Consider the following 22,196-nt stretch of genomic DNA (forward strand, 5'->3'; position numbering starts at 1 on the left):
CCCTCTGCCATCAACTCCCCAGGCCACTGAAGGGGATGTTAAGAGTGTCCAAAGCCTGGAATCATTCTTCCATTCCCAAAGTGGGTGCACACTCACCACTCCCTTAGTGGGGTAACAAAAGATAGCAAAGGAATCCTACCGAATTCTCTCTTAGTATCAGATGAATTGGCAAATTAAAAAAAACAAGTAATGGTGATTACACTTACCATGGTGAGCATTGAGTAATGTACAGAATTGTTAAATCACTCTGCTATACACCTGAAACTAATATAACACTGCATGCCAACTGCAATAATAAAAATTTTTTTAATTAAAAAAACAGGTGAGGGGATGCATTAAGAGCAAGAGATTAAAGCTTTTTACAAGACTGAACCAAAAATTACCATGTCCTAGCATGGCTGGGCAAGGAGAGGAGGGTTAGGTGTAGCAGAAATAAGACATGAGGATCAAAAGAAAATTATCTGTTTGCAAGAAAGGGCGTTCTTAACCATATTATACAGACAAGCTAGTCCAGCCATTAAAGGCATGGGATTTGAAGTCAGGCTGACCTGGGAGTCTTCCTGCTCTTCCTTCCATCACTAGCTCTGTCATCCTGGACAGGTTACCAAGCCCATCTACATACATCCCAGTTTCCTCAGCTATAAAACAAAAATGTCAAACTAATAATCTACCCTAGAAGCTGGAAAAAGTCAGATCACAGCACGCTTTTGCTCACAGCTTCCGATGGCTCCTCACTGCAATCCCACAGTGTTGGTGCCCTCCATTACCTCTCCCATGCCATCTCCTACTGCCCTCCTCCGATTCACTTCCCAGTGCTCTGCCCTTTACACACACACCCCACTGCTGCTCCTTGAAAAGTACCCAGCAGGCTCTCATCTCTGGCCTTTGCTAGTAGTGCCCTCCCTTCTAGCTCTCTTTACTGTTCACGCCTTCACTTCTGTCAAGCCTTTGTCCATCATCACCTCCTCCATGACCATTCTATCTAACATTGCACTGTGTCTCTTGCTTATTCTAATACCACTTTCTCTGCTCTACTTTTTCTTTTTGCATAGCACTTATCGCCTCTAGCATACCATATGACTCATTTATTATGTCTATTGTTTATTCTCTCCTGCTGTTTTATTCACTGATCTATCCCAAATGCCTGGAACACTAAAGAGCATATAGCAGGTGCTTAATTTTTGTTACATGAAAACCTCGTAAGATTGTTTTGATGACCAAATTAGATAATGCATGCAAAGCATTTAGCTCTGTGCAGGCCTACGGAAGCATTCAGTAAATATCACCTATTGTTACCATAGTGGTTACTATTATTGTGATTATTCAACAGGAGAGATATTGTTAAGTAATCAAGTTATGGTTCTTTCAGCCATTGGTTCCTGGCGATGGAAGTCCTAGTTTTAATTAACTAGAGTTTTCTTTTTTTAATATTTATTTTTTAAGAGAGAGAGAGAGAGACAGAACTTGAGCTGGGGAGGGCAGAGAGAGAGGGAGACAGATTCTGAAGCAGGCGCCAGGCTCTGGGTTATCAGCACAGAGCCCAATGTGGGGCTCGAACTCACAGACTGAGAGATCATGACCTGAGCCGAAGTCAGATGCTTAGCAAATTGAGCCACCCAGGCGCTCACTAATTAACTAGAGTTTTCTAACACTATGTGACACCTTGTTATGTATCCATAACTGGGCAGGTCCACTGGCCAAGGATTAAAGGTGCCAGGTCACTTATGGACACCCCCACTGTCCCATCAACTCTGCCAACATGCACAGGGCTGGGGGCAGCTGCTGAGTCAAGAATGTATATCAAGGTGTATCTAGGAACTCTTGCTCTCTCTGGCCCCTGTAGGACTGTACTGCATGTAAATACCAACCTGGCAGCACCCGCATTACAGCAGGAGAGTGGAGAGGGGTTTATTCTACATTTAACAAAAGGTAAGGAAGGAAACAGAAAGAGGGATTATCCCACTTGCTTGCTGGAGTCCCCAGAATTTAAGCTTCTGCCACATTCTCTGAGACATTTGTGCTTCTGTCCAAGAAAAGAAGAAAAACAGTAACCGTCTGCCTACCTCATAACCTCCTAGGCACTAACGAGATGCTCTCTTCTTTGTCGAACACTTAGGAGCTTCTATGATGAAACACTGTCCTGGGTAAATAATGAATGGAACACACCCATTAGCTCAAAGTTTGACTGTATCTTCTGTTTCCTGAACATGAAGGAAGACAGGAGCAGCCAAGTCAACGAGCCATTCAGCACCCAAGAGCCAAAGCTCACTCTCTACTTCTGAGCTGATAAATCGTGTGCATAGTAACCAGCAGCCAAGATGCCACATCAGGTTTCTGTGCGTTTTCTTTTCCTTGGTATCCAGCTCCCTTTGCATCCTGCAGATGACACCTGTGTAAGGAAACATGGTTGGTGCATGTGAGGGTGCTGATGAAGCCATCAGCCTGGCCATCTATAGGGACATCAGGAGTAGGACAGGTCAGTGGTTCAACGGCACAAGCACCTGAACAGAAATCTACTGTGTTCAAATCCTGAATCAGCCAGTTACGTCTGTGTGGCTTCCTGCCAGTTACTTTATCCCTCAGAGCCTCAGTTTCCACATCTGTAAAATGTGATGAGGTTAACAAACTCATAAAGTTTGTGGAGGATCAAATGATCAACTAACATTGAGTCTGGAGGACAGTAAGTGCTCAGTAAATATTACCCTGTCTTTGGAGGGGAGAGGATCTGCAAGGAATAAACAGCTGATGCCAATCATCTATTTGTTCAATAAATATTTATTGAATATCTATAAGTTTAGTCAACTATTTATTGAATGCCTATACATTCCAAGTCCTAAATCTAACTGCCAAGGATAAAGCAGTGAGAAAAGCAGGCAAGACACCCTGACCTCACAGGGCTTACAGTCCAGTGGATAATAGTGGCCAACACAAAAGAGTTAGTTGCTACATGCCAGGCAGCATTCTAAGTGCTCTACGTATATGAACTATTTAATACTTCCAACCAGCCTATGAAGTACCTTAACATTAGTATCTCCGTATGACAGAAGAAGCAACAGAGGCACAAATCTGTGAATTTCCCAAGGTCATAAGGCCACTGAGCATCAGCCAAGGTTGAAGCCAATTAGACTGACTCCACAGTCCATTCTCTTAAGCATTACCTGCAACTGCTAGACAGTGAGCTCTTTGTAGGTACAAAATGCATCTCATTCTGTCTTGTATTCCCAGTGCAGCACTTGGCTTGTGACAGTGCTCAGCAAGTACTCACTGCAGGGATGCAGGATGGTTCTCTGAGGCACCAGAGCCACTCTTTGCCAGTCTCATAACATCTCCCTATAAACCCTGAATATATAATGAAAATATACTATTCTTCCTCTGCAAAGAGAAGATTATCGATCTTCTGTCCATAGGCTATTAAATGTAAGGCTGTTTTTCCAGAAATGGTGATGAATTTTCCTTGAACTACCTACATGCATTTGAGAGGGGTCTGGCAGGGATTGAGCTGTATTTTAAAAGTCCAGAAAATGTGGGGCCAAAGGGACAGAATACAAAACACCTTGCCTCTATTTTGGAAACCAATACCCCAACCGCACTCAACACATCTCACTAAGGCCTGAGATCAAACACCTCTAACTCTTCACTATTCTCAGGACTATTTATGGACATCCTGGTTGAAATCTGAGTGGGCCACAACTGGAGGAGATGACATTGCTGGGGATGGAGGCAGAAGAAAGAGGAGCTGCCCCGGGGACTAAGATTGACAGTTCAAAAGAGCTAGCTAATGTGCACTGAATATGGCCAGTACTTGATCAGTAGTAGTTCCGATAATCATCACCATATTATATTAATTATATTTTATACATTACATTAAATACACTTCTATTTTATACCAATCATATCACTAATCTAGTATATTATTATGACAAGTGCCGCTTATTCAGAAGTCTGCTGGTTTCCTTTTTCTCTTTTCATATTATCTCACTTGATCCCTTCAACAACCATCAATAGTAGTAGTATAATCTCTCTTAAGCAAGAAACTAAGTTCCTTTAACAAAAACACCCAAAATGCAGTGGTTCAAACATGACAGCTTTCCCCCTATTGTGTAACAATCTAGAAGAAGTATTATGTACTCTCTAAGCTGCGGTAACAGGAATAGAAAAAACATGATTTAAACAAGATCATACTTTCTCTTCTATGTAACAACCCAGGACTAGGAAAGCAGCCTGCCGTCTTCCATGGCTTCCATTTTGGGGATCAAAGTGGCTCCTTGGCTCCCCCTGTCACATTCCAGGCAGCAGCAGGTGGAGGGAACAGTGGGAGGGACGCCCATTTATTTCAATGATACAATCCAGAAGCACACATCACTTGCATCTATCTCACTGGCCAGAATTTGGCCATAAGGTTGTGGTGAGGAGTAAACTGAAAAACCAGATGTCTTGAGTAAGGCATTTGCTAAATACCTACCTCTTTTCCTTTTCCTTTTGACATCAATATCTTTGAAGTTAATCCTAGTTAGTCATTTTATTGTTATTCAGCAAAAAACCTCACTCCCTTCCCCTTCCCACTGAGGTCACAGTAAACCTCCCTGCTCCATGGATGTTAGGCTTGCCACATATTATGCTCTCTCCACTGAAGTGTTACTAAGTATGATTCCAGCACAAATTTTAAATGTGTGATTCATCGACAGATGAGTGGATAAAGAAGATGTGGTATATATATATATTGGAGTATTACTCAGCAACCAAAAAGAATGAAATCTTACCATTTGCAACTATGAGGATGGAACTAGAGGTATTATGCTAAGTGAAATTAGTCAGTCAGAGAAAGACAAATATGATATGACTTTACTCATAAGAGGAATTTAAGATACAAAACATGAATATAAGGGAAGGGAAGCAAAAATAATATAAAAACTGACAGGGAGACAAAACATATGAAACTCTTAAATATAGAGAAAAAACAGAGGGTTGCTGGAGGGGTTTTGGGTGGGGGATGGGCTAAATGGGTGAGGGGCATTAAGGAGGGCACTTGTTGGGAGGAGCACTGGGTCTTATACATAGGGGATGAATCACTGGAATCTACTCCTGAAATCAATGTTGCACTACATGCTAACTAATTTGTATGTAAATTTAAAAATTAATTATTAAAAAAAAAATAAATGTGTGGTTCAACTTATAGTGCTCCAGTGATATGCTGAAGGGAAGAGTTTATCCCCAGTATAATCCTGAACTGAAAGTAGATTCCTATGGAAAAGATCTGAGCCCAGAACAGACCCCACATCAAGCCCGAGTGATATTTCCTATTCGCAACCTCGAGCCAACTCCAGTCATATACAACCTAAAACAAGGCCCCTCGCTGAACTCACCCTAGATCAGCTGAATGACAATCCAACAGCAGACCTGCAAATGTAAGATTAATTGCTTGTTATTGGAAGTCCTGAGTTTCCAGGTAGTTTATTACATAGCGTTATTGTAGCAATAGCTGGCCAACACAGAAACTGTTATCAGAAGTGGAGTACTGTCATAATGAGAACCTAAAATATGTGACTGTGGGTTGGTGATTAGGCAGCAGATGATGAGGAAAGTGTTATGGAAAGCTGGAAACAGGCCATCCATGTTATTTAGTGATGAAGCTCTTGGCAAAACTCATCTGTGATAGCTTGGAGGACAGAAATCTGCCTAAAGAACTTGAAGCACTGGACAAGAAAGTGTCAAGGCAGAATGTTGATAGTATAATTTGGTTGTTACTAACTGGATAAGGTATTGCAAGACAAAGTTGAGTTTCTAGGGGAAACTGACCAGAGTGCAAGCAATACTGAGAGAGAATATAAGAATGCCCAGAGATTTCAGGACTTGCAAGTTTGAAAAGTAAAACTGTGTTTACCTTAGCATCTTATCAGCCTCAGGACAAATCAAGTGTGTGATTGTCACATCCTTTGTTACAATTTCTGAAAGAACAGAGGTGGTGCCTATCAGTACTTTTCAACTGGACAGAGAGTTCCGAGAAATATAAAAGGCATGATCCCACAGAGGCCTGATAAACCCGAGGTAGCCAAAATAAGGTCTCAAGAAAGAGATTTGTCTCTAAAGAAACCATCGGTGTAACAAACATGGAGTTGACTGAAATCAAATGGAGGAAACTCAAAATTTGTGAGATACCTGTACTGGCAAAATGCCATCAACCTGAGACTACAACCGTCTAAGCTGTAAAAAGATCTCTGGCTCCCAAATTTTTATAAGCAGAAAGCAGGCTGAAAAAGTTGCTGATCCAGAAAGAAAGGCTTATTCAAAGTTCTCTTCAGAAGTGGCCACGCATGGTGTCTAAAAACAGTGGAGCCAAAGACACGAAGAACAGTGGCCCAGTGGGCCATGAGCCACACGAGCAGAACCAGGGTCTAGTCCAAGGGTCAGTGAGGCAGGACCCACCCACCAAACCCCACCGCACCTGATTTAATAAAGTTTTATTGGAACACAACTTCACCCATAAAGTTATATACTGTCTACTATGCTTTTGACATAACACAAAGTTGGGATGTTACAATGGATAACATACAACCTGCAAAGCCTAAAATATTTACTAGGTGGCCCTGTACCATTGCCAATCCCTGGCTTACTAAAAAAAAAAACACTCTATGCCTCTATGATGAGGAAATCTGGCTACACTTGTACAGCAGGACTTCAGAATGGCTGGTGTCAGTGACTTCAGTCTGCCTACTATTCTTCCATTTTGTAATTAGGCATATTTATTTCAGTTATTCTGTCCCTGTTAATTTTGAATATTGGGTGGTCAGAAAGCAAATAACTTATCTCTTTATTTCATAAGTATCTCAGTCAATAGAAGTCATATCTGGATTTGGTATCATTTCAAGGTCTTAGACATTAAGCCTAATAGGGCCTAGATGATATTTAAGGCTATTGAGAGGGGAGTAAAGATATTTTGTATGCACAAAACAATGAATAAAAAGCCAGACTGTGATGATGGCTTGTATTATTATTCACTCCCTTTCCCTTTCCATTGTGGGTAGTATATCCTTCCTCATTGCGTGGGTATGACCACGTGACTTGCTCTGACAACTGGAATATCAGTAGATATGGTGGGAATAGAAACTTTCCCCATGTGCTTACGTAGTCATCAGAGGTCTTGTATCCCAGTGATTTGCCACAAGAGAGGATCCTCTTCTATCTGGTCCTCAAAATAAATACACATGGAACAGATGTAAACCCAAGGCACAGGCTTAAGCCAAATTCTTCCAACCTGGAGCCTGAAGCAGAGCACCCAGGCAAAGCCAGGCTAGATAAGCTAACTTCAGTCGATCTGTGGGCCAACACGTGACAGCATGAATACTTGTTTTGAGCTACTGAATTTTGAGATACTTTATTACACAGTATTATTGTAGGAATCACTGACGGAGACACAGGGCTCCTATAAAATGATAAGGTGGCTGGAACCCAGTACACTGCACTTTCATTCTGACATCAAAAGACCTCAGTTCAAGTCCCAGATATGCCATTTACCTGTTATTTAATTGGAAGAAGTCTCTATACCTTGCTGAATCTCAGTTTGGGGGATTTTTTTAGTTATAAAAATGAGAGTATACACAACATAAATCAGAAGAAGGTCATTACAAGATTCAATAAGATGATACACTTAAATATGTTTTATAGATACAATAAAGTACACAAATACAAAATATTTTCATTATTAACTTCAGTTCACATAAAGCAGCCCTGGTTATTTTTAATCGATGGTGGAGAAGTAGTTATGTTTCTTCTGTCCTCTGACCCTGAGAGGTGGCCATGCTACAGCTGGAAAGCTAAAGATCTGTAAGCTGTTAGCATCGCTGTGGCGTTTTAATAACTCTTTCATGATTTTGTTTATCTGATAGTTTAATGTTTTTTCCTTTAACGAACATGTATAATTTCATAATAAAAATCCAAAACTATACAAAGGTTATTCCTTTTAAAATTGATTATGCTACCCAAGCCTGACACTTGTGAGAACTTTCTGCTTCCCCAAACCTCCCACGTGAGGAACATACAGAGCCACTGTTAGTAGTAACCTCAGTACTAGAGTGGAAGAATATTCTCGGAGCCTGCATTCCTCCTCATTGCAGAATAAGGGGAAAATCAGAATGTTTTCCTTCCCATACCACCCACAAATCACTGAAAAGCCCAACCAGTTAGCTGGGTTCCCAGGAGACAAGGAACCGCCATTAGAAATAAAAGCCCACATCATTCCACTGAATTATTTTCCATGAACTCCAGCCTGCCACACAACTAGCATTGTATCTGGGGCATTGCAACATCTTATCTTGTGCTCACGTCAAAATTGTTTTTCCATGTTGTACACATGAAACTAATATAATATTGTATGTTGATCCTACTTCAATTAAAAAATGATTTTCTTCTTCCAAAATGCCAAAGGGAAAGTGGGATTCCTGGAAATGACTCTAAATTGTCTCACTGCACCCAAGAGAATGGAGCAGTGAAGGCACAGACACTGTCCACCAGGAGAGGGGAAAAGGTCAAATCAATAACACTGATGATATCCATTTGTTCCACAAAGACAGCCAACACAGGTTTCTGGGGAAGATATTTGAGAAATAAATCTACCCACACAGATCCTCTCGATCCTCTAGCCAAAGCAGCAGAACCCACTAGAAATCAGATCACAGCTCTCAGCTTGCTCTCTAACAGAGCAGCCAAGCTGGGCAATAACACGACAAAATGGAATCATTGATCAGATTGGCATAGTGCAGAGAGCTGTGGGCGTGGGATGCAGGACACAAGGGCTTTGGTGGAAAGGAGAGATGGGCCCCTGGGGAGAAGTCAGATACTTAAGAGCAGAGTCCCCCCTAGGGCAGAGCAACAATGGTGCCTACCACAGGGCTGACTTCCGAGGACTGTCATCCTGCTATGGGCACCCACAGGCACAGCCGGATAAAGCAACAAACAGCAGAGGAAGGAGAAGCAGAGGTAGCAGTGCTGCCAGCTAGTCTTCATGTCCTCATGACACCCTCTAGGCTAATGACAGGAGATAGAACCTTGGGTCACTCATCCCCCCACAAATATCCATTACCCACCAACCACGTGCTTGCACCATGCTAAGTGCTGGGTATGCAAAGATAAGTAAGAAATGGTTCCTGCTCTTAGAGTCTGTATGCCCATTGCACCTAGCACGTTAACAGGAGCCAAACAAGTATTCACTGTTACCTTCCCATTCAGCTTTAAGGGGCCTCTTTTCACTGCCCTCCATGGTATGTTTTTAAATCCTTACTTAATGAGTACTTAATAGTGCTCTGAATTTTAGTTACCGGTGCATATTTTATTTCCCCTATAATACAGCCGGATTACTCTATATAGGACCTGTGTATTCTTGTCACTGCATCACTCAATAAATATTTATTGAATGAATAACTATATAATCATAACTAGTATGTTACCATCTGCTACCACCACCAGACCAGGATGGAAGGTCTAGGGTCTGCTGGGCTGGGAGTCAGGACACTCTCCTGTCATCCGCTGGCTGAGTGACTGTGGGCAATTCTGGAGTGCCTCATGCTCAGCTCTCAGAGGAAGGAGTGGGTAGATGATCGCTAAGGCACCTTCCAGCCTTCAGAGTCACCGTTTTAGTCGTAGATCACAAATGACATTCACTGAGCACTTGGCATGTTTCAGGCACCGTGTTAAGAATTTTGTCTGCCCTATCTCAGGTGACCCTCAGATTAACTTTTTGAGGTACCATGACTGTCCCCATTTCCTATAAAGAAAGGAGACCTGGAGAGGCTAAGTCATTTTCCTGGTGCCACACGGTGATGGACCGGGGATTAGAGCCCAAGTTTGACTCACTTGGAAACCCATACTGTCAACCGCAGAGCCAGTCTGATTCCTCTTCCTTAGCCACATGTCAGGCTTCTGGATACCCTGTGAGCTATCACTTCTGAATAGCCTCGTTTCGCATCATAGACAATTTTTTTAAACATTTTTAGAAAAGCCTTTGTCCGAGAGTCCCAGCAAGCAATCTTTGCATACCTCACATGGGTGGGTAGAGAGCTTCCTTATGTTTCTCAGGCTCTGGAGCACCAGTCAAATTGCAAGGACTCTAACGACACAAGAGAAACTCAGCAATGAGTGACGTGGGGTGTAAGCTGTGGCCCAGGCACAAGGCTGTTTGAACCTCATTGAGAAATCATCTGAGAAGGCAAGAAAAAGAAGAGAAAGGTATGATTTTGTTCAAGGAGCTTTGGGAAACTATAAAGACTTGGACTATCTGACAGATGCTTCTGGTCCTTCTCTCCCAATTTAAAGATAGAAAGGAAAAACGTATACTCTCCAACAGACAACTGGCAGCATTTGCTGGGAGCCAACAGTAAGGGCTTCGAGGCCCTAGCCAGTTTCAGGAAAACATGGTACCTCACGCAGGGCCCCAAAATACCCAGAGGTGGCAGAGATCAATGGCACTGATCAAAGAATTGGGGGCAGAACAGAAAAAAAGATTTCTCCAAAGGAACATACTTTTATAAGGATACAGAAAAGTCAAGTAAACCTCTAAACCTCTTAGAGTTGTATCTGACTTTTTTTAAAAAATGATAAATAGTGAATTCAAGAACTGAACAATAAATGCATGGTTCCCAGAGTCATAGATAAACACATGCTACTTGAAGGAGAAAGGAGAGGAAAACACTGCTCCTGTTTAAAAAGCAAAGATAGTGGAGAATTTGGCAGGAAAAGAGTCTGATTAATTAACTTCATGCAAGTGAAAGGGCCTCCCTTCTAAACCAAATGACCTCAAACTCAGAGCAGGAAAAGAATAGAAGCACAGGATTTGGAAGAAGATGGTTGCATTTTAATTGTCTCAAAGAGAAACATGCAAGTCAAAATCCAGGAGTTCTTTGGTGTGTGTCTGTGTGTGTCTGTGTGTGTGTGAGTGAGAGAGGAGACAGATAGAGAAAGAGACAGAGTGTTTCTCTTGGTAACAGAAAACCAGAAACCAGTGGTACTAGGTGGCTGCTGTTCCCACAGTAAGAGGAAGTCCCATTACATCTCATAACAAACGAGCACAGTGAGAATTCCTATTAGTATTGGGCAAATGATCTTCCAGATATGCCTAAATCCAAACCACACAAAAGGAGCCTGGGCATAGAAAGGCAGTTTGCTCTGAGGCAAAATGACATTTTTCATGCTTAAATTACCAATTCCCTCCTCTACCATCTTCCTTTAAAATGCTGAATTGTTAGAGCAGTGGGCACTCTGGAAAAATAGGCAGGTAGAGATTTAGATTTGTTATCAGAGAGCAAAGCCGGGCTGCATTCCCCTGCCTTTGTTGGAGCCTGCCGCATCCACCCTGCGCGGCCCACCACCCTCTCCTGCTCCCTCTCCCCCTTGGAGCTGGGCTCCCAACAAGCTCCACCACCCTCCTCCCAAGTTGAATGGAACATCCCCTGTTGATACAGCCTCGTGCCCTCCCTAAATGTGGTTGACAAGTCAGTTTCCAGACTTGCCTGGAAAAGCTGAGTGTTTAGCTCAACCCCAACACCTAGGACACATCCAGGAATGGAGATAGACAGCCAGACATGTCGTGAGGCCATTTTGAATTATTTCCTTGGCTGCTTCTAAAAACAAATGCTTCCTATCTCCCCTTCTCTGAAGATCATAATCCCTCACACCTCCAAAATTCAAAAGGAATCTAGTAGAAATATTAAAATTTACAATTCTACACAGAGTGTATAGGCAGGAGACAGGGTCTCAGGCCAGCACTGTAGGTTTTCCCCAGGGCTTACAATATGCTTTGGTGTTTTCAAAAAAATCTGTGAAGAAATTTAATAGATGTAGAGAAATGGAGGTGGGAGGAGCCGGGGGGGGGGCAGGCAGAAGAAAGGGGAGAGTGAGGGAGAACGGAGGAGGGAAAGTCAGAGGGAGGAAGAGGAGACAGGAAGGCAGGTACCCTAAGGGGTTGATACAATTTCCTGGCCTGCTGCGCCATTCCTTCACTTTGCGCACAGTAACACTGCCACCTAGAGGCTAAAGCGTGCCTTCCTGAACCTGTACACCAGTGTGCAAGATGTATTTATTAGTGTAAATAAGCCTGTTAAGGATCTTGGAAAAGGAGGAGGTAGATGATGGGGGACTAGGGGTGCTATCAAGGCTATAGTATTTCAAAGTGGCTAAAATTTATTAGGCACCTCCTATGCGCCAGGGAGTGACAAAGGGCTGAGAATACAAATACAGGTAAGACATTGCTCTGCTCAAAGACCTCAGTCTAAGGAGGAGACAAACACATATAGAAATCATGCAGGTTGTGATCATAAACATAACATGCAGAAACACTGTGCTCAAGGTATCAGTGACATTAATTCTGACTATATCTGGAAAGAATTCGGGGAAGAGATGCAGGTGAGTGGGGTCACAGGAAATCTGGACAGATGAGTGGAGCTCCAGGTGAAGGTAATCACCCAACGAGGCACAAATTTCTAGGCACCAGAATGCTGAGCATGACTGGATGACAAGGAATGTGAGAGATGACAAAGGCCAGAAAAATAAGTTGAGCCAAATTGTAGGTGGCACTGAATGTTGGGCTGAAGAGTGTACTTCCGAAGTGGCACAAGGACGGGGCTCTGTAACTGCTGTGCTCACTCTAGAATACCTAGCACCTAGAAGAGTGCCTGGCACTTAAGCAGTTACTCAATTAGCATCTGAGGAATGAATAACTATACCTGGAAGCTAACGAAGATTTTGGAGAAAGAATAATTGGATAAAACCTATGTTTCTGGAAAACAGAACTTGAGATAACTGTAGGAATGGAAGAGTAGAGAGACTCCATCAGATAGATACCGCCAGAGTCAGGTAATGTGGGTCTGACCTAAGGCACACCAGTGGGAATGGCCAGATGCAATTTTACTGAAGTCAAATCTAGAGGTCTTCATCACCAACACCCACTATACGTGTTGGCTTGGGTCATGGCACTGGCCAAGATAGAGAACGCAAAAAGAGGGACAGTGTTGGGGAGGAGATAGGGAGTTTAAGTGGAACATTTCAGAGAGATGGGACATTTCCGTGTCTGGGAGTATAAACCAGTAGAGATGGCCAGTAGGTCGTTACAGACACAAGCGTGGAGCTTGGGGAGGGCTCCTGGCACACCTGCACCAGCGCTCACACACACTTGCACATTCTCATTTTTTTTCAACCTAGTGTTAAAGATAAGGTAAGCCTGTAACAATACTGAGTTTCAACTGCAGTCTTTGCTTTGGTAGAGCCACACAGCTAGAGGGAGCATTCTCAGCTTCCACATCTGGAAAATGGGAATTATTGTAACCCATGTAAAATGCTTAGCCCAGTGTCTGGCATAAAATAAATACACAGTAAGTGTTTACAATTGGTTTACAATCTAATCTCTCATTATGATGAGGTAGAAAGACTACAAGATTAAAGTTCAAAGTCTACATCATCCACTTCTGATCTGTATGATGTTGGGCAGGAAATGTGGCATCTCTGAGTCTCAGTTTGCTCACCTGGTAAATGGGGAAAATACTATTGGCCACATCTGCCTCACAAGATAAAATGAGAGAATGTATGTAAACCATTTATACACTTAAAGTCAATTTATAAGTAGAAAAACCCTAATCCTTTGTGGTTCTAGATAAACATGTATCTTTTTACCACCCTCCAGCCTAAAAAGAGAGATTATTCTCTGCCCCCATTTAGCAAGAAATTCCTCATTTGCCACCTTCCTATGTTCCAGACATGCTTTCATCACAGCACATTTCCTTTATCCCATCTTCAGTTGAGATTTAAAAGGAAATCTTTGAAACTCCCCAGCTGGTAGAACCACTAGGGAATCAAAGCACATTTGTTCTCTCTTCCACATATTCCCCACATGGCTGACCAATCAAACTCATGCTGTTAATCTGAATTGATAGGAAATGGCCTATTATTTAAAGAAGACAAAGATGACCATAGCAGAGACATAAAAACAAATGAGATTATTCAGTGCCTGACTCACAAAGCATGTTCTGTTCGTTCTTTGTGCTGCTGATCCTCTCTAGAACATACCTGTAACGAAAGGCCAAGAACCTAGACAGCCGCTGGTGTTAGCCTTGTGGCCATTGACTCACCTCTGCGCCTGTGGTGAGGCAACAGGAAAATCACAGAAAAATTGGGCTGGAACTGAGGAAAACAGAATATGATGTGACTATCTTCAGCCCAATTTATAGCACAATACAGGAAGTCTTTTTAGAGTCAGTGACCTGCAAGCATTTAGTTCCAACTCAATCCCATTTGGGACCAGGCATTCATCACTCTGTAAGGAGCTCATCCCACCAATAGGCAGAGTGAATCAAACTTTAGAAGGCTGTCTCCATTATAAGTGGAAGCCTACCTCCCAGAAGCCTCCACTCATAGCTCTCAGAGCTGCCCTCTGCTGTCACACAGAACGGACCTCCTTTTCCCCTCAGCCTTCTAAGTAGCCTTTATTCCTTCACAATGTCCTCATATGATGTGTTTTGCTGTTTCAACTCATTGTTGCATAAAAAACTCGACTACAGAAAAGATTTGAGATCTCCTTGTCCAGCTACCCCCAGGTGGTCATTATGGATTAACTCTCTAGAGCACCCCAACTGTACTGGGTGCCTACTAAGCAGCCTCCTCCACAGAAGGGCCGCATCCGTGTGTGGTGTTGCCTGAGCTATGACAGGCCTGGGGGGCAGGGGGCTGATGACATACTTCGTCTACCACAGCCCTTCAGAGCGGGGGGTAACCACAAGGACCACAATTTTTAGAGGAAGGGTCGAGGTATTTTCAACTTATCTGAAACCAAAGGCAACCGCAACTCCCGTCCCTCCCCCAGTTCTGCTTGTGGTGCCGTCATGCTCTCAGTCAGCCTGGGGACGTGGAGCCAGCTTCAAAGGCTCCTTCTCCATTTCTACACATCCGGTCAGCTGCCCACTTCTGTCCATTCTCCACATTCACACCAGCTCCTGCATTCACTGTTCTTTATTCTTTATACCTCCGCTCAAGTCCTTTCAGTGTTTGGAAACACTGAATGATTTCCAAGTTTCCAGATAGGGCTGTACATAGGGTTTAAAGAAAGATCAAGGGAAGGTGAGCCCTGCAGGAACCAGCAACCACTGGGAGGCCATACTGTGGCTAGGCCCGAAGGGGTGAAGGCTAGGAATGGTGTTCCCCAATCCCTGGGGGAGCCTCAGGTGAAGGAAGAAGAGCCTATGACAGGAGTGTGGCTAAAGGATTGGTGGACAGTAGCTCTGCCAGAATGCCAGCAGCTTGGTTGTGGGTGGAGGGAGAGGTGAGAAAGAAAGGAAGAAATAACCCCACCTCTACTTCCCCCTGCTCTGACAGCTGGCCATGCCTCTCATTGTTGAACTCCAACAGGAAAACTCGGGGCAAGGGAGGCTCTGTGATGGACCCATGGGAGTCCCCTTCCGGGAACACAGAGCAGGGATGAGAAAGGCGAAAAATAGATATAAGGGGCATCTGGAGAATAACCCACACAGTCCCTCACTAGCATCCTATCTGCAGTCAGATGCATGAGCTCATGATTTTCTAATCACGTACACAATTTCCTGATCTTATGCCTTTGCTCACACCACATCCTCTCTTCCCAATGCTCTTCCACTGCAGGAGAGACCTGCTCAGGGTCATTTGAGAGACACTGTGGGTTACATGTTCACTCAAAAGATCCTTGCTACAAGCCTGGTACACAAAGATACATCTGGTAAAATGAAGGATAGAGGAGGAGGGCAGTACTTGTAGGCAAAGCCCCAAAGGTGGGGGTTCATCAACTAGAAGAGATGCTCAAAGGAATCCCTACTCTGTTCACAGAAAGGAAGGAAGGAAGGAAGGAAGGAAGGAAGGAAGGAAGGAAGGAAGGAAGAAAGAAAGAAAGAAAGAAAGAAAGAAAGAAAGAAAGAAAGAAAGAAAGAAAGAAAGAAAGAAAGAGAGGGAGGGAGGGAGGGAGGGAGGGAGGGAGGGAGGGAGGAAGGAAGGAAGGAAAGGAAAAGAGAAGAAAAGAAAGAAGGCACTAAAAATGGAAATATGGACTTGGGCATGATGACATCTGTCATTGACAGCTGGAGAGCAAAGCCTGTCTCTACAGCACCTCTCACTCCCCCAGGTCAGGGGTTTGCGTACAAGGACCACTGGGGAGAGGGGAGCTTCAGATCCTGGGCCCTCTTGAGCCAAGTCCCTGCCCCAGCTGCCAGGCTCCCGGGTCCTCTGAATTGATCAGTGGAACAGTAAAGCCAGTTCTGCACTTAACAATTCTTTTCAGAGTAAAGGTTTCCCTCCCTGCATAGTTCTTGCCTTTTGTCAAGGAAAAGAAAAGAAGAATCAACTCAGAGTGAATTCCTTGTAGCTGGATGTTTGCAGGCAGCAGATGCTGCCAGGAGCACACACAGCGTATTTGTCTGAAACCAGCTCCTGCTGCACAAAGGCGGGGGGCCCCTGCCTCCACCTCATCAGGGCCACCCTGGGGGCTGCGGCTTGGTTTCCAGCCTTCAGGGGGCCAAAGAAGCCACATTTCCTTCCAAGTAGGGTAAGTGGGGCAAGGTAGGGGGTATCTAGGCATTCTACATGGATCTGGAAAGCTGGCAAACACTCCTGCTATCACGCAGAACACTTTCAGAGAAAAATCAGGAAAGCTGAGGAGGAAGCTTCTCATTTATGTATTCAACAAACATTTGCACGTAGCCTGGCAAAGCAGGAAAGAGCATGGGCTCGGAAGCAAGACTGAATGGGTTCAAATTTTGTCTACACCATTAACTAGCTGTGTGACCTTGGGCAATTTGGGCACTCTCTCTACCCTCCTCTGCTGGGAGGCCTGAGTCAATCCATGTTAAATAATTAGTACAGTACCTGGCATAAAGTAATAGCTCTCAAGAAAAATCTCCATTTTCAGATGAGGTGATGTGGGTGAAAGTTGGTTATATAATTTGCTCAAGGTTATTTGGCCAGTAAGTGCTAGACCTTAGATTTGAAGAATAGCAATGAACCAAAAGATAAATTCATAATTATTAGAGCTGGTAAGAAAGGCTATGAAGAAAACACAAAGCGTCCAGTGATAGAACACAGCGGAGGACCCACTAGTGAGAGTGGTCAGGGTGCCTCATGCTAAGACTTGAAACAAGAGAAGCAATCAGTTGTGCAAAAAGCAGAGGGAGGGAATCCTAGGCAGAGAGAACAGCATAAAGGAGATGCTCAAGTGGGAAAGAGATCAGAAACTGAAGGAAGAAGCTGGAAGGAGTTCTGCCCCCGCTGGAATGGGGTGATTAAGGAAGGAAGGGATGTGGGATATGTGTGAAATGAAGAGCAGGGTCCAGGTCATGCTCATAGGTCATTACAGAGACCTCAGATCCAAAAGCAGCTGGAAGCTACTAAAGGATGTTAAAAGGACGAGCAACCTGATCTGATTTTTGCCATAAGCCAAAAATGAAAGCACAGGGATTCTTAGAAGGCAACAAACTGTGATAGTGTTCAGCAATCTGGGCCAGAGACACATCAAGCTTATTATAAGGGAAGTACCTTGTGACCAGTATAGAATAAAGGCATCACTCATATCCTCAGCCTGGACTTGATACAAATAAAACTTTTTTTGTGTTTTTCCATCATCACCATCATCATTACTCTTAAATTATGGGTGGATTTTGGAGGGAAGATGGCAGTAGAGGAGGACCCTAGGCTTGTCTCGTACCAGGAACACAGCTATCAAATCACGGGCAAAGATCAAGTGGCCCTGGGATAGTGATGACTCCACTCAGGTTCCTAGGCACAGGGTCTCCCCTCTGGGGTCACAGCTAACTGCACCGTGCCCCAGCCATAATGCACATGCAAACATCTAAAGAAACCCTGAACATAAAAAGCCCAAAAGGAGAGTATGTATCAACAGCCTCAAGCACAGACAGAAGGATAAAGACTTAGAGCAATCATGGGAGTTGCATGTTAGATTCAAATGTCCTTTTGCTTATATTGTCATGAGGAACCATAAGTGCCCACTGCCCCATCCTCTCATTGTCTGAATGCTTGATACATTCCTGCACAATATTAGTATTCATCCATTCACCCAGAAACCAAAAGTGATTATGAATAAACAATGCTGTATCCCCTGTACTGAGTGCTGGGAAAATACTAAGATATGTACAACACCATCTTTGCCCTCAAAGATCCTAAGTTTCTTTACTTCACAGACGAAGGGCAATTACGGAACAATATGACTGAAGCTAGGATAAAGGGGAGAACATGCCACTGTAGAAGTACTGAAGATGGCTATTTAACCCCAAGGACAGGGGCAGAGTCTCAGAGAAGGAGGCCACAGAAGACAAAAGAGGGGTGGGGCACTATGTAGGGGACTGGAGAGCACCTCTAGGGTACACAGGGACTGAAGACACTGTGATTTAAGCCCAACATCAAGGAAGTAGTCAAGAGACATGAGGCAGGACCCCCATCAGGAAGAGTCTTTAGGTTATGCTAAGAAATTAGGACTTTTTCCAAATGCTATGGGAAGCCATTAAACATTTTAAGGGAATGTACAATGGTCATATTTCACTTCAGAAGAACACTCTGTGTGCAGTGTGAAGAGCAATGTAGGGAGGAAGGACTAGAGGCAGGAAAGCCAGGGACAGGTCTCTTGTATTTCAATAATTAGGAGAGTGAACCAAGGCAGGAGCAAAGAAGGTGGACAGGAGGGCCAGTCATACCTGCAAGGTACATTCAATAGGAGATTGTGACTCACTGGATTTGGTGAGGAGACAGAGAAGGGCTAAAGTTTCCTCCCTTGTCTGAGAAATTAGGCTTCACATGAGAGGTGCCTCATGCCAGCCTAGGGTGACTGGGCTTGACATGGTAAGCAGTGGAGAGACATGAAATGCTTTTGAGGAGAGGAGTGAGAAATCATGGCTATTACTTAAGATGATTAATATGCCAATAATATGTAATACAGGTTGGAGGAGAGACACTGGAGGGGAGAAGGTAAGTGAGAAAGAACTCTCTTCTGACACCTACCAGGTGGGAGGAATTAAGGGGCATGAACTAAGCTTAGGGCACGCCCATGGACAGGAAACACTGTGGGATGGAGGCCAGTGCAGACAGGTTTCTAGAGGCGACTGCAATCAAGAGCAAGGGCTGAAGTATTTGTCTTGACAAGAAAAACAGGGCTCTGCAAACTCTGAGATGGGACAAAGCATAAGGAGGTCATTTCCACATGAAGAAGAGCAAAGCTGGTGAACCCCAATCTGCCCCCAAGCTTCCTGGTGGCATCAGCAGCCATGAGGAACCAGCTAAGAGTGAAAGGTATATATGAAAAATTATGTTGAAAGCAGGGGCACCTGAGAGGCACAGTTGGTTAAGCATCCAACTTTTGATTTTGGCTCAGGTCAAGATCTCAGGGTTCATGGGATCAAGCCCTGCATTGGACTCTGTGCTGACAGCATGGAGCCTCCTTGGGATTCTCTCCCTCCCTCCCTCTCTCTCTCTCTCTCTCTCTCTCTCTCTCTCTCTCTCTCTCTCTCTCAAAAATAAACTTTCAAAAAGTTATCTTGAAAGCAAATATTGAAGACTATAAAAAAGTTCAGAACTTATTATTGCCGGAATCCAGCTCCAGCAGGTCCAGGGTTCCCTGAAGGATGGGTGGTGTCGGCAAAAGGGAGAGATCATCGGCTTTCTTTCTGCTCACCAGGTAGACATCTCTGCACTGACAGGAAAGTCAGCTTTATTTATGGAAAAAGTGTATGGGGTACAAAACAGAAGTGGCAATGCCTTAGACAATGATTTCCGATGACAAATTCTTTGGTATATAAAAACTTTCCAGAACATAGATTGATAGAAGACTCATGCATAATCTTTACCAATAGTGATTGAAGTAGGTGACTAGATGCTTATCACTTGGGGAAGGAAGGTATCTTTCACATTCAAATACAAGGCAATATTTTTAGCATACTAAAGGCAAAAGTTAGTTCTTTGTGAGCAGGGGTCATAGCCTGTTTTCTTGAGGGGAAGAAAAACAAGTTTTTCAGGAAACGTAATATTTGCTCCCATAAACACAAAAGAAAAAATTCTTGTAATAAGTTCCTTCACAAGGTACAATTAGCATATTTTTGGATAAGGGGGCAAGTCACTCCTGATACCAGTCAACAAGGTGCCTTGGGGTTCGGTGCTCAAGCAAAAATAATAGAGTGGAGGGCAGACATCAGTCACCATCTGATGATGGGAGGCCTTGCAAACCCACCTTACCTCACAAGGACTTTTTGTGTTGTTGTTTTTTCTCAACTTAGTGAATTCAGAAAATGGCTTCCAACATACTGTCAAGTAAAAAAAAAGCAAGCCAGAAAATGACATAAATGTTATAATACTGTTTCTTAGAAGCGTGTGTGTGGGCTGCACAGCTCCATACCAGAATGCTAACAGTGGTCATCTCTCAGAAGAGTTTTAGGTGTTTTTTTAATATTTTTCACATTTTCTACAATTAGCAAGCATGACTTTTGTAATCAGGAACCCATAAGAGTTTAAAATATATCTGTTAGGCTTATATAGCATGGCTGTCTCACAGAATTGAAGAGAGGGACCTGTTTGTTAACTTCTTTATCCAGAACATTTATGGTTCTTGAGTCACAGAGTAACTTAAATGCTCCTGATAGGAAAAGCCGTGGCTTCCACTTATAACATACATAGTTGCCCTCATCACCCTGCAAGACCCTCACTGATTTCCACAAGGTCTTCAACCCCTTCCCGAATTCACAGTATAAAGGCTTCAGGCCCAGGCCCCCCTCCCAGGAACTCCTTGCAGGGGTACCCTGATCCAGCCAGCTCTGAGCCCCTGATGCTCCCACCCCTCACCCACACCCCCAGCCTTCCCTCCTATCTCCCTCCTTCCCTTCCCTCCCCCCATTTCTTCCTCCTAAAACACAGCACTGTTCTTTTTCTCCCCAAGGCTCAACCCTAAAAGCTCCTGCTCTGATGACCAACTTGCCTCTCTCATCCCCTGGCTCCCAAGCTCTCTCTTTCTCAAATTATGAAATATGTTATTCAGTTCCAAATCCCTATGAGAGCCAGGGCCAGAATAAAATAAAAGAACTCAAATTTCTTTGAAGACGAAGGGAGGGTTGGAGAAAATAGGCATGCAAATCAGAACCTTCCAGGTTGTATGTCCCCACTAAAACCAGCTGTGTTCAAAGAAGCTTCTTCAATACTCTGTATACAGTAGTCCCCCCACCCCTTATCCATGGGGAACACATTCCAGGATGCCCAGTGGATGTTCTAAACACAGATGGTATTAAACCCTATATGTACTATATTTTTCCTCATATATACACACCTATAATAAAGTTTAATTTCTAAATTAGGTATGGTAAGAGATTGATAACAACAACTAACACTAAAAAAACAATTAGAACAACACACTATAATAAAAGTTACGTGAATGTGGTCTCTCTCTCTCTCTCTCTCTCTCAAAATCCCTTCTTGTGATGATGTGAGATGATAAAACGCCTGCAGGATGAGATGAAGTGAGGGGAATGACGCAGGCCTTGTGACCTATGTAGGCTGCCGTGGACCTTCTGACAATTCGCTGAGGGAGGATCATCTGCTTCCGGATGGCAGTCAAAGGTGGGCAACTTCCACCAACACCTCGGAGGAGAAAGAGCAGACTGCTGTGCCTACAGCCTCTTGGACACGAGTGATCGTTTGCAGAGGATTTACAAAGATGAAGGCTCAGGCCTTTTCCACAGGATGAACTCTAACTGGTGGTGATGGAGGACAGTGGTGTGGAAATAAGCAGGACAAGAAGAGGAAATCCTGAAAGTTCCCCCACTCCATGGAGCATCTTCCCAGAAACTGGTACGTGTCAGGAGCAGGCACGCCTGGCGTTTCTCCACACCCCGACGAATGGCGAATGGTAACAACAATGCCCTGTTCCATTTTCTCCTCCAGACAGCCTGAGTCTGTGGTCAGTCAAGACGGGGATGCTATCTCTGCTTACACTACCCACTCCTCCAGAGCAGGGACACTTTATGTGTCTCACGCAGCGCCTAGCCCTGAGTTTTCTTTTATATACATATATATAATATTTTATAAATTTATATAATATGCATTTACACAGACTATATATTTTATATGTGTATTTTATATATGATATATATTTTTTATATATTACATATATTTTATAAATATTTCTTTTAATATGTATAATTTATTGTCAA

At 43.6% G+C, this 22,196-nt stretch overlaps 1 long non-coding RNA gene across 1 annotated transcript; it reads right to left on the reverse strand.

Moving 5' to 3' along the window:
- Positions 1-2,002: 2,002 nt before the first annotated feature.
- Positions 2,003-5,921, reverse strand: LOC115286684. The gene is made up of 3 exons (XR_003906210.1): positions 5,882-5,921; positions 5,364-5,397; positions 2,003-2,389 (listed from the first exon to the last, which is right to left on the reverse strand). It is a non-coding gene; the product is annotated as an uncharacterized LOC115286684 (long non-coding RNA).
- Positions 5,922-22,196: the final 16,275 nt, after the last annotated feature.

Source organism: Suricata suricatta, chromosome 3, assembly GCF_006229205.1.
Source record: "Suricata suricatta isolate VVHF042 chromosome 3, meerkat_22Aug2017_6uvM2_HiC, whole genome shotgun sequence".
In the NCBI taxonomy this organism is placed as follows: domain Eukaryota; kingdom Metazoa; phylum Chordata; class Mammalia; order Carnivora; family Herpestidae; genus Suricata; species Suricata suricatta.